The sequence below is a fragment of the Lactuca saligna genome, chromosome 6 (assembly GCF_052625555.1).
Source record: "Lactuca saligna cultivar CGN05327 chromosome 6, ASM5262555v1, whole genome shotgun sequence".
NCBI classification, from domain to species: domain Eukaryota; kingdom Viridiplantae; phylum Streptophyta; class Magnoliopsida; order Asterales; family Asteraceae; genus Lactuca; species Lactuca saligna.
The window spans coordinates 92,949,681-92,962,329 of NC_136422.1; positions in this window are offsets into that span (position 1 = coordinate 92,949,681).

The window sequence follows — 12,649 nt, forward strand, 5'->3', positions numbered from 1 at the left end:
TTCAAGAGTCAAGTGGTGATGGAACTTCAAAATCTAGCCCTCAACTTGAAGAGGAAACTCCTGTTGAGCCAATTGACGAATCTGTACCTCTGAGGCGTTCCACGAGAGTTAGGAGTGCACCTGAGCATTACTATGGATTCCATATTACTGCAGAAGGTGAGACACTTATTAGTGATGGGACACTAGTAAGTCAAGATGACCCTAACAGCTACTAGGAAGCGATGGCAGGCCCCGAGTCTGCTAAATGGAAAGAGGCTATGGATAGCGAGATACAATCCACGTATGACAATCAAGTTTGGAACTTGGTTGAGAATGTACCAGGTCGAAAGACTGTAGGGTGCAAATGGGTCTTCAAGAAGAAGACCGACATGGATGGTAAAGTACACACTTATAAGGCTAGACTGGTTGCAAAGGGTTTCTCTCAAATTCCTGGAGTGGATTATGATGAGACCTTTTCTCCGGTAGCCAAGATTAAGTCTATTCGGGTTCTGTTAGCCATAGCCGCATTTCATGACTATGAAATTTGGCAAATGGATGTCAAAACCGCTTTCCTTAATGGAAAGTTGGCTGAAGATGTTTACATGAGTCAGCCAGAGGGTTTTGTCAGCAACGAGTACCCTAATAGAGTGTGTAAGCTTGAAAAGTCCATTTATGGATTAAAGCAAGCACCTCGCAGATGGAATCTTTGCTTTGATGAAAAGGTCAAGGAATTTGGCTTTTCTAGGAGTGAAGATGAATCTTGTGTGTATGTCAAGGCTAGTGGGAGTATAGTTAGCTTCTTGGTACTGTATGTGGATGACATACTACTCATAGGAAACGACATTCCAACCCTGCAGGAAGTAAAGTCCTGGCTTGGAAAGTGTTTCGCTATGAAGGACCTTGGTGAAGCTGCCTATATTTTGGGGATAAGGATCTTGAGAGATCGGAATAAAAGACTAATTGGACTTAGTCAAAGTACCTACTTGGATAAGGTGCTGAAGAGATTCAGAATGCAAGACTCCAAGAAAGGAGAGTTGCCCATCTAGAGTAACGCCAAACTGAGTAAGACACAAAGCCCTAGCACTGAGGCTGAGATAGCACAAATGAGTCGAGTACCTTATGCTTCGGCTGTAGGATCGATCATGTATGCTATGACGTGTACTCGACCTGATGTAGCTTTTGCCCTGAGCATGGTTAGCAGGTTTCAAGGGAACCCTGGCAAGGCACACTGGACTGCGGTAAAGAATATTCTCAAGTACCTACGAAGGACTAAGGACTGGGTCCTTACCCTCGGTGGGAGTGATGACTTGAGAGTTGTAGGGTATAGTGATGCTAGCTTCCAGACTGATAGGGATAACTTCCGCTCTCAGTCGGGCTGGGTCTTTACTCTAAATGGAGGAGCAATTTCTTGGAAGAGTTCCAAGCAAGAGACAGTGGCAGATTCTACTTGTGAATCAGAGTATATTGCAGCTAGCGAGGCGGCAAAGGAGGCGTTATGGCTGAGGAACTTCATTGGAGACCTTGGAGTTGTACCAGCTATTAAAGAGCCAATGGAAATTTTATGTGATAGTGAAAGTGCTGTTGCCTTAGCCAAGGAACCAAGGGATCACGGGAGATCCAGACACATCGACAGAAAATACTATTTCATCAGACATCGGATCGAAGAAGGACTCCTCGTGGCAAAGAGGGTATCATCAGATGAGAATCCGGCAGATCCCCTCACGAAGGGACTGACTCGGGTTAAGCATCTCCAGCATGCTCGGAGCATAGGGCTGAAGGATGATATTAGATTTAGTAGTTAGATAACCTCGAAATTTGTAAAGTGTAATTGACATTTGATGATGAATAAAAGTGTTTTATTTATGAGTAAAGTGTTGCTATCTCTTGTCGATCGTTTACTATATTTCTTTTGCATGTTTTGACTTCCAGAATAATTTTGTTTGGTATAACATATTATTCAAACCTCCACAGTCGGTCATATGTCGGAAGTAGATATGAATCAAGACTGTCATGTTTGGTTGTAGAGGTCTTGGACAAGGCTACAACAATCATGAGTGCTAAAAAGTTCTGAGCATTGGACTCAACCCACGCTCACTGGAATCACTTCATGGAATTCTATCTCGAGTGGTCGTGAGACGGTAATATCATATAAGTCTTTAAACCTAGAGATATGATTTGTTACTTACAAGTTGGTTATGCATTGATTGTACGAAAAATGCATTGGTAACTCGATGTTATAAATCGCGCTCTTGTGTGTAATTCAATGAGTAGTAGAACAAACATATGAGTCGAAGTTTATCTGTTCCTTCTTGGATTAGAAGCTGATATCTGGGCCCCTCGATGATTTTGTTTTGACCTATGTACCGGGCCTGGTCAGAACTAAATTGATGTGTTCAATGAAGTTCTTTGTCAAACAAATCGGAAATCGGGAAACAAATTGTTGGACAATAAGTAAGACATTGTTCCATGTATTTGTCCGACTGATATCTAGAACAGAGGATTATATGATCACTTATCTTAAATGGCGTACCATCATCTTCTCAGTTTCGAGAAACCTTGTAAAGAGCTACGATTGCCGATCGGTTCCTGAAGTCATATTTGCAGTAATAGTTATTAGACTTATCCAAGTGGGAGACTGTTGGATAAGGTGTCTAAGTCCATAACTATTTCTGGTATGTACTTGACCCGACCCGGCATGGTCCATTTGGGTTGCATGGCATCATGCAATTGGATAGACTAAATGAGAGAAATAACACTTGGAGATTATTAATATATTATAAGTTCTAATATATTAATAATATTATTTGATTAGTTTGATCAAGAATTAATTTAGAATTAATTATGTGATCAAAAGATAACTAATTAAATATATGGGTTGATTATGTAAATCATCCATATCTTGTATAGTGGGCTAAAAGGCTCCATGGACTATCAAGTTGGGTTCCACCCATAGGATGCTCCATGGATGCTCCATGGGAGTTACAAACCCATGGGTCATGGAAATGAAGAGTCATGACACATTAGGGTGTAACCCTAGATGTGTTAACACTATATAAGAAACATGTTCTCCACCTAAAATCGGTCCTACACTAAGAAACAAGAGGGCTTGGCCGATTTTGAGAAGTGTGTGTTCTCTCATAAGTTCTTCCAAGAGCATTTGGTGTTGTGTGAAGCATTTGAGGCATCACACTTGGGGTGCTAGGCTCACAAGGTTTCAAGGAACACAAACAACAACAAGGTAAGTTATTCTATCTATACTTTAAGTTAAAATTGTTCCCCATGTATGCTAGATAGGAATATAACCTTGGAATTCAACTTTGCATGATAATTAGACAAACATAGATCCAAGGTTATTAGGGTTGCATGTACACTTAGGAAGTCTTAGAATGCTCAAAACCCATCAGTTTCCCCATAGAATTCGTCCAACCTTATAATATAAGGCAATCCATAGCCCAATTGCAATTATCTTATAATTACAATTCCAGTCCCTTAAGTTTAATTAATCTCTTTAAGCCACAAAATTAATTATCTATTAATTCTTGACAAATATTAATTAAACAATATGATTTCTCCTTTAATATATTATTCCCATAATATATTAATAAGTTATATTTAATCCTTTCTCTCCATAATTCATCCTATCAAGTTGCTTTGGTGAAGGCAACCCAAAAGGACCATGCACCATCGGGTTAAGTATATACCAAAATAGTTATGGACTTAGACACTAATCCAACAAGTTTTACATTTGACCGTGAAACATATCTCATACTTGTATATACTTACATATATCTAGTCGTTCACGGTTTTATAAGTACTAGCCTATTCCACATCAACCGGATTCATATGTATATATATTATTCTCGAATACATAACTAATAATAGAAATCATGTCGAAATAAATACTTTAATGTTTCGTGATTCAAATCCCCAAAAACGTTTGATTTGTCAACTTTTATAATTACTTTTACCTAAAATATTTCAAATATCAAATTAAATATTATGCAATAGCGTGAGTCAAAAAATGTTTTCGAAATCTCTATTTGAGGTGATCAAGTCCCTAGAAACGGTTGACAAATTGTAAGAAAAAAATAGTATTATACTGGTTTTAGATTTCTTAAAACGGTTGTATGTTTAGCTTACGAACTCCGTTTTGGACATTCTTTATATTTTCAGAATCGGGGAAATGTGTACTGTGAGACTAGAGTGTTTGTATTTCTCAAAACTGCTTACTGCAAAATTTTAGTTTTTTAGACGCATTCTTATGGTTGCAGTTTGAGTTGTTTGATGGGTTTGTTAATTTACAGAATGGGAAGTAAAATACCATCTGGTATCTTATAATAGTTGAAATAACTCATTTATTTTATATTAGATGCACGAAAACTCAATGATTAAAACTACAAAGAGACTTATTGTGAACTTGACCGTTCAGAGTCTTTGACCAAAATTTTGGGATGTCACATCAGAGACCAGACTCGATGAGTCTGTGCTGTCTGGACAAAAACCCTAATATGAGGGTTTGCACCCTATATAAACTCCTTAACTCAGACTTCCTTGTCCCTAACACTCTCCTAGAGCTACATATCGAAACCCTAGCCATTTGTGTGTGTGTCTTATGACCATTTTGGGTGCCTTTGTTGACTTGTGAAGCTTGGAAGGAAAAAGAGGAGCTTGAGTATTCAACTTGGGGCTTGTGGATCCCGAAATCTCATCCCATCTTCAACTTAATCAAGGTAAAATGCTCCGGCTTTGGTCTTCCATTTGGTTGTTCATCTTTAGATTGTAGATCTTGGGTGTATTTAGGGATTTCAAGCGATTTTCAGATTGAAGGAGTGTTATGTGGACTCTAGCCTTCAGATCTGCGCCTTAAGAGGGGTCTCATGGCATAAAGGTGCCAACTTTAGGGCCATGAGAGCCCCATGCACATTGTAGGACACTTTATATGGATTTGTGAGCTAAAAACCCCATGCATGTGCATCAAGTTTGGAACTTTACGTGCAAAATGGACATTAGGAGGCCAGATCTATAGTTTTGGTGTGTTAGACCTCATTTAAATCGGCTGTATGGAATTGGTCAAGGTTGGACTCGGCGAGTTGCTCTTGGCACTCGATGAGTCGGTGACCAATGTACACCAAACCCTTTTTGTGAATGGGTAAGTGTTATAAATGAAGTCCCTTGTGGGTTTAGATGCGAAAAAGGGACCTGTAAGTCATGGGACTCGACGAGTGGTATGAGTAGACTTGACGAGTCCATAGCGATCTCCCAATCTAGACAAGTTCTTAAGTTAGAGATGAACTCGACGAGTTCAAGTAGGAACTCGACGAGTCGGATGAAGATGGTCCCGATGTTATGATCGAAGGAGAACCCGTCGAGTTTTTGCTAGACTTGACGAGTGGAGCCCGGGCTTTGTGTGGGATTAGAGAAGCATGGACTTGATGAGTTGGTAGGCAAACTCACGAGTCAGGTCAACTGAATGTTGACTTTGACCAATGTTGACTTTGACTGAACTTGGGCTAACCCTGTTTAGGGTTGTATGTGGTATGTGTTGACTTGAAGGTTGTCGTGTAGGGATCAAGGAGTAGTTGGGAGTCGACTTGTGCACCGAGGATAGTTTAGACACTGCACGATATCGAGGTGAGTTACCTTCCAGTAGAAGTGGGTCTAAGGTCACAATGCTGGCCCACCAAAAAGGGGTATTTAGAAGATAATGGTCTTTGTTATAATTATCTTGGTCTGGTTATGTGTTAGTCATGAGGTTTATCTAGATAGTCTCTTATGTATATCGTAAAGATTAGTTTCCCTGACAGTGGTCCTTAGGTCCCAAGGGTAGGTCAGTACCCGGATATGCCTAACTGTATGCTTATATCTATTGATTGTATGCTAGTGGCAGGGGGTGAAATAGTCCCCAGTTACCAGTTGAAAGATACCAATCTTGATTACCGGTTGAAAGATACCGATGATGGTTACCGGTTGAAAGATACCGATGAAGGTTACCGGCTGAAAGATACCGACGATATTGTGTGGTATGTGGTATGATGGGGGAACTCACTAAGCTTTGTGCTGACAGTTTTGGTTTTGGTTTCAGGTACCTCTTCGTCGAAGGGGAAAGAGTCGGCGGTGTAGCAGGGCATCACACACACACACATGTTTCCGCAAGAAGTTTTCAGGACTGTACTCTGATTTTTAAAACTTATGATGTGATGGTCTGAAATACTACATTATGACTTTGTAATGAAATGTTTTATTGACATGGTTTTGGTAAAATGTTTATTAAATGCGTTAATTCAAAATGAAATTTTTGGCCTTGAAATTTGGGTCGTACACCCTTTGAATCTGCAAGGGCCGTAAAGCCTTCAAAAAGGAGTTCACGACCGTAAATCCTGTTCACGGCCGTAAACTGCCTGTTGGCCATAAACCACTCTTCATGGCCATACATGCCTCCTAAGTGGAGAAAAACCTGTTCCGTCGATTCAATCAAGTCCCAGTAATAATCCTCAACCGAAAGCAAGTGTTTTTCTAACACTTTATCTAACGAAATCGCTAATTTAGATACATATATGTATTTATTTGATATTAGGATTCTGTTAAGTGCCATGTACAACAACTTGAGGATCTTCCAGTTCAACATTTGCACCCAACACTCAGTGAGTTCATACCCCTGCACTATTATGGTTTTTAAACGTTTTCAAAGGGGGGGGGGGGGGGGAATACAAGCCAAACACAGATGATTTTGTGAACTGAAACAAAGGGTTTTCAACTATTTTAAAACTTATGTAATTGATTCAGTACAACGATTTTCATAAAATATATAGATATTTTATCTCCTTTTGTATTATGCGGAGCATAAGGGACGTTTCTAAACATAATTGCATAGTTATACGAACTCACAATAGTATAAACCGGTAAAATCCTCAACATTTAGTATAGCCACAGTCTCTTGGAGGCGGAGCGTGAGATTTGTGAATAGATCTATTCGGGACTGACAATCCCACACCTAAACTGCTAGCCACAGTTAGGCAGGCATGCTTGGGGTTACAAATATAATACCATACGATGCCTGAAGAAACATTGTTGAGGTCATCAATCATATCAAGCACGGTTATACGAACTCACAATAGTATAAACTAACCTTTTTTTACGGGATTTCATTCTTCACTAGTTTTATTTTAAGTAATAAAGCTACTATACATACTGGTCATGACGTCCTCCATCCCCGAACATTTTCGCCGTTTCGATTTTGGGGTGTGACAAATTGGTATCAGAACTATTGTTTATAGTGAACTTAGTATAGCAAACCTTGCAGGCTATACAACTATAAACACTAAGGGGATGAAGTGCTCTGAACTAAAAGTCTATTTTTAAAATATAAGGATTTTAGAAGAAGTATACAAGTATACATACATTCTAGAAAACAGTATCATAAGTAGAACAAAACAAAAGTATTTGGATGTTGGACCGGTTAAACCTGGGCTGTTATGTAATCATGTCTAGAGTCAATATAACTTGATCAACTATATTTATTTGAGACATGACAAATATGTGTTTGGGAGTGATTGCGGTGTTGCAACAAGCCTAAAACTTACCAAGTGCATACAACAAGATATCAATAGAACAAATCATTCAACTTAAAATACTATAGGAGTATTTTAGCTAGAGCCGAATGCAGGGTAGAGATTCACCTCAAGTGTTGCTACTTATTCCTTCTTAGCGATAGTTTACTATTAGTAACATTCCTTGTCTATTGCTTAGTAGAACACTTATTCTATTAGGCTGAGATATATCTTGTGTCCTATCTCTTGATTCAAAAATCTAGTGGACTTACCATCCTCTTCTTCCTGATTATTTTTTTAGAACAAGATGCCTCTTAAGAAAATACCTAATAGGAAGAACAACAATCCTACAACAGATCTGGCACCACCACCTCCTTAGTTCGATCATGCCATGTTCCAGACAGCAGTTACAGCCGATGTGGCTGCCGCAACGTTGCAGATTAATTCTGGAGGCTCTAGCAGATTGGGATGTGGTACCCATCCCCTCAATCTTGATGGTAGTCAGGGACACCACAAGGAGTGTGTCTACAAAGATTTCATGAATGCAAAGCCCAAATCTTTCAAGGGCAATGGAGGTGTCATTGCCCTAACTCGATGGATTGAGAAGATGGAATTGGTCTTCGAGATGTGTGTGTGAACCAAAGCAAACAACTTGAAGTTCGCCGCTTGCACCTTCACTGATAGAGCGTTGATCTAGTGGAATGGTTGAGTCAATTCCCTAACCCTGCTAGTGGCAAACGCCATGGGTTAGGAAAGTTTAAAGGAACTCATGCTCGCAGAGTACTGCCTAAGGGGTGAAATGCAGAAGTTGGAGCACGAGATTTGGAACTTGAAGATTATGGGTTCTTACATTGCCTCCTATATAGCTAGATTATGTGATCTGGATCTGCTCTGTCTGGGAATGGTCACCTCGGAAAGCAAGAAAATAGAGAGGTACATTTGGGTATTGATGCCCCCAACTCAAGGAAACGTCTTGGCTGCTAAGCCTTCCACTTTTGACAGTGCCAAGTGCCTAGCGCATACCTTGATAGATCATAGGGTTAATCTTGATGAAGTGGTAGCCGCTCCCGAACCACCAAAGGCAAGTGGTGGGAAGAGAAAGTTCTGGAACAAGCCTAAGGGCCAGTCTTCGCAGGAGCCCTCCAATAAACAACAAGTAGTCGTAGTTCATGCTGCTACCACTCCTGTCGCTGTTCCTAGAACTCAAGCACCTACCAGGGGATATGCTGGTACCCTTACTCGGTGTGACAAGTGCAACTATCAATATCATCACAGGCCATGCCGTGAAATGCTGTGCAACAGCTGTGGAAAGAAGGGGCACAAAACTCGAGTTTGCAAAACACCAACCCAAACAACCAATCAGACCCCTGGAGTAGGCATTGGTGAAGCCTGTTATAGCTGTGGGGAAGTCCAGCACTACAAGAGAAATTGCCCCAAGGCAACAACAACTGGAAACATGGAGAGAGTTCTAGCGATGGGCCAGCAAGAAGAAGTTGTTGATCCCACCGTTGTTATGGGTACGTTCCTCCTTGAAAACTCTTATGCATGCATTCTTTTCGATTCTGGTGTGGAGAGAAGTTTTGTTAGTCATGAATTCAATCATCTTCTCAAACATGAACCCTAACCCTTAACCGAAACATTTACCGTTGAGATGGCAAATGGTGAAAAAGAACGCGCTAACAGCGTATTCATCGGCTGTACCCTTACCTTAAATGACCATTCCTTTCAAATCGATCTTATGCCAGTTTCCATAAAGAGCTTCGATTTCATCATCGACATGGATTGGTTGAGCCCTAATCGTGATAATATCCTTTCTTATGAAAAAGTCGTTCGTCTCAATCTGCCATCTAACGATGCCCTCATGATCTATAGCGATAAACTCAGCTCAAACCTCCGTATCATTTTGTGCATCAAAGCCCAAAATTATATGAGAAAGGAGTGTCATGCGTTCCTAGCCCATGTTGTTGAAGAGAAACATGTGGTTAATGACCTCGAGAGCATCCCTAAAGTCTGCAACTTTCCTGATGAATTCCCCAAAGAGCTTCCGGGATATTCCTCCCACGCGCCAAGTCGAGTTCCGAATCGACTTAATCTCCGGAGCTACCCCCATAACTAAATCCCCATACCACCTAGCGCCAGCAGAAATGCAAGAGCTCTCCAGTTAGCTCAATGAGCGATTTAGCAAAGGGTTTGTCACACCCCAAAACCGGAACAGCGGAAACATTCGGGGGTGGAGGACATCATGTACAGTATCACAACACAGAATAATAGTAAATAAGAAAACAACATCATCCATTGAATTAATAATATAATTTAATACAAGTTTGTTATGTATAGTTTATAAGACACCAAAATTGTAAATCAAAATACAAGATGAGTCTGGAATGCGCTCCACCTTCTCAAATGCTGGCATCGGTACCTGTCTACTGATGACCTGAGAACACAAGTTATTTTGAAAGAGTTTATCAGCTTTAAAGTTGTTGAGTTCATAAGTATTTTAGTGTCATTGTTTGTATCAAAATGTTTGTAACAGTGTTTGATGTATGAGTTTGTAAACGTTATAGTAAAAGTATGTGAATTTTTGTAAAGGTTTGTAACTGTTAGAAAATCCTATATTTTCTACTAAAAGTCGCCTTCTACCAAAGCCCGACTGTTTTGTATGTTCATTTCTAGTAAAAGTGTGTAATTTTCCCAAGTGTAACTATCATTTAACAAAATATAGTTTATACATTTTCGTTTATGTGAAATGATAACAAAGTGAATGCAAAAGGGAAAATAATGTAGTACTGTAGTGTTGTATTATAGTAACTACTGCTATACTAACTACCTTAAACCGGATTTTTATCAAGGTATAATGTGATTTGATTGTACCATAGTATCAACTATAAACACGATGGTGAAAGACGTCGGAAGTAATGACATTTGGCACCCGAAGACCCGCAGGTCCTACTATAGCTAGCAACAAGGTGTAGGATAGTCAATCCAATATAGATCTATACGCAAATTCACGCTCTCCCTCCAGGAGACTCTAGCTACAAATCGGGCCATGGTAGTGATAACATGCCCCGAAACAGTGGTTCACATTTATGTTATAGTATACTTGTATATGTATTGTATGAACTAGATGTATTGTATGCTCTCTCTGTCTAGTATGTAGTATATGTAATGTTTCTCATACTAGTAAGTTCTCTTAGTTTCTCATCATAGTATAGTTGTATAGTTTCTCATAATAGTAAGTATTGACTCATGAATGAACTGACTCTTTGTATGCTTCATTGAACTACAAGAAATGAGTAGTAACTCTCTAAACTATACTTATTATAGTTTACTAGTAGTATTGTTTGTATGACTGAAAGTATTGAACTGAGATAAAATCCTTTATATGTATACATATATACATAATATATAACTAAGGATCCAATGAAACTCAGACAAACAACATGGTACTCTAAGACCACAACCAAACGAGGAACATGAAATAAAGTGAGTTATCAGTCCTAAGTCCTTCAAACCTTATTTATATAACTATATATGTATTTGACATGGTTTTGACAATTTATAAGTTTGAAAATTGTAAAAGAAATGGTTTGATATTTATAAAAGTGAATTTGACAAAGAGTTTAACATTTAAAAGAGTTTGGTAAGCAGTTTGAAGTAGTTTGTCTGATAAAACAGTTAAAAGCATAGTAAATCCACATGTTTGATAGTTATTAATCACATCTGATTGATATTATAACTATGATGTTCAACTTGTATTCCCCTCGCCCCCCCCCCCCATTAAAGCATTTAAAATCATTTATAAGGTTGATTAAGGGGTATGAACTCACTTGTAGTGAGTGGTTTGGATGAAAGTGTTGGATGAGGTGCTAGGTGTCGAGTGAAGACTTCCACACACACACTGATCCTATTTAACATATAAAGACACATATATGTATCTAATTAGTGATTATAACACTAAATAAACAAGTAAAGACACCCTAGAACATGGAAAACACTTTGATTCAAGTGTTGTAAGATCATAGGGTTGAATGTAAGGGTTATAGGGCTTTGCTTTGGAGTTTACGGCCCAAGGGCCAACTCTCCATGAGTTTACATCTTAGGGTTTCCGTCCCTTATGGGTTTATGGCTGTAAACGCATGGTGACTTCTACTATTTTGATGTTTAAGCTCCTTAGTTTAAGTTGGAAGTGTTGTAGACCAAGATCTAGGCCTTGGGAAGGAGTGGTGGCACAAATGCACCACTTAATAGTGTTTACGGCCAAAGGAGATTACATTGGCTGTAAACACGATATGTTCTTGAGTTTCTTGATGATTTCTAAGGGTTTAACAAGTGATTTAAAAATGTAACTAGTTAAGAGTATTATACTTACAATATAGGAGCTTTTAAGTGTGCTTAAAGCCCAAGAACAGTAGTGTGTATTCTTGGTGTTCTTGGTGAAATGAAGAACACTTGAATATCTATGTGTAACAACGCAAATTTTCAAACAAATTTTTCATTTAAAATAAGTGATTTATTTCAACCAAATATAATTATTCCAAATTTCATATCAAAATACAATCATAAAATCCCCAAGATCTCAAAACATCAACAGTGTGTACGCGTCATGCCGGCGCCTTCCCACGGTCCTCGCTAGTACCTGAAACACATACATAACAACTGTAAGCATAAATGCTTAGTGAGTTCCCCAGTATACTACTTACGCATATACGCCTTCCCAGGCCCTGACCTTCCGGTCCACAACACAATCGCTTTCCGGCCCTTGAGATAATCGCCTTCCGGCCCATAACATATTGCCTTCCGGCCCATAACATATTGCCTTCCGGCCCATAAACATACACAACAAATAATACATTTATTCTAACATATATAGCACATATATCATATATCATATCCGACCTTTCAGTCACATAACATATTGCCTTCCGGCCCATATAAACATACATAGCACGCATAGCAATTACCTTTCCATTTATAACACTTATAACACATATCATATCCGACCTTCCGGTCACACAGTCAAACCCTTCCGGGTACAGTATAGTGAGAAGACTCACCTCGTGGGTAATGAAAGCTAGCGACTCCTGAAATCACTCGCACTCGATCCGCCGAGCTACAAACTCCCT